Source organism: Aotus nancymaae, unplaced genomic scaffold (genome assembly GCF_030222135.1).
Source record: "Aotus nancymaae isolate 86718 unplaced genomic scaffold, 86718_ANA_hifiasm-v0.15.2.pri h1tg000088l, whole genome shotgun sequence".
In the NCBI taxonomy this organism is placed as follows: Eukaryota; Metazoa; Chordata; class Mammalia; order Primates; family Aotidae; genus Aotus; species Aotus nancymaae.
This window is the reverse complement of record NW_026988503.1, coordinates 12,596,733-12,597,827: the sequence shown is the minus strand read 5'-3', so window position 1 is coordinate 12,597,827 and position 1,095 is coordinate 12,596,733. Positions and strand designations below refer to the sequence as shown.

The 1,095-nt window shown below is 41.6% G+C and overlaps 1 non-coding gene across 1 annotated transcript; it reads left to right on the top strand.

Annotated features, from left to right (window-relative positions):
- Positions 1 to 307: 307 nt before the first annotated feature.
- Positions 308 to 411, top strand: LOC135271634 (U6 spliceosomal RNA). The gene has a single exon (XR_010339760.1). It is a non-coding gene; the product is annotated as a U6 spliceosomal RNA (small nuclear RNA).
- Positions 412 to 1,095: the final 684 nt, after the last annotated feature.

The following is a 1,095-nucleotide window of genomic DNA, read 5'->3' as shown; positions in this document are numbered from 1 at the left end:
ATACAAGAATACAACATATTCTAATGATAAAACCTGTCACTGGAACAGTCCATGTGCCCAGCTCTACATAAAATGCCCACACGATTGCATTTTGTAGTCCTCATAAGAACTCTGTAAGATCAGTATTATCATCTCCATTTTACCACAGAGAAAACAGATGCTCAGAAAGTGATAGTAATTTTCCCAAGTCAAACGAGTAGTAAATTTTAGAGTTAGCATTTGAATCTATGTCTTCCGACCCCAGTACCACCCACCCACCTCCTCTTTTTTGGCTCTGCTTGGCTGCGTTTGCACAAAATGCTTTCAGGTGCTCGCTTCAGCAGCACATCCACTCAAATTGGAACAATACAGAGATTAGCATGACCCCTGCACAAGGATGACATGCAAATTCATGAAGTGTTCCATAAAAAGAAAAAAAAAAGTGGCCGGGCGTGGTGGCTCATGCCCAGAACTTTGAGAGGCTGAGGCAGGCGGATCACAAGGTCAGGAGATCGAGACCATCCTGGCCAACCAGGTGAAACCCTGTCTCTACTAAAAACACAAAAAAATTAGCCAGGCGCAGTGGTGCACGCCTGTAGTCCCAGCTACTCGAGAGGCTGAGGCAGGAGAATTGCTTGAACCCAGGAGGTGGAGATTGCAGTGAAACGACATCTCATCACTGCACTCCAGCCTGGGCAACAAGAGCAAAACTCAGTCTAAAAAAAAAAAAAATTGTAGGGACGTCAACTCAGAGGAGTTTGGGAAATTTAATCCATGTGTTCACAGGAACAGCAGCAGTTTTTCAATCCTGGCTCTTCTATTTACCACTATTTGAAAGCTATTATTAACCTCTGAACCTCAAGTGTCCATTTCTTTATCTTTCAAATGGGACTAAGAATGTTTGATTTGCAGGTTTTTGTCAGAACTAAATGAGATAATTTATGTGAGATGCTCAGTGCCCTACACACCCCCAGAAGTCAACAAATGTCAGATATACATATGTATATTATTCCATCAAAAGCTGAGAAAATTGAGGGAAATGTAATTATAGCTTTCTAGAATATGAAGGGTTTTGAAAGAAAAGATGATAACTGTTTTCCACGTTCAGAGAGAAGA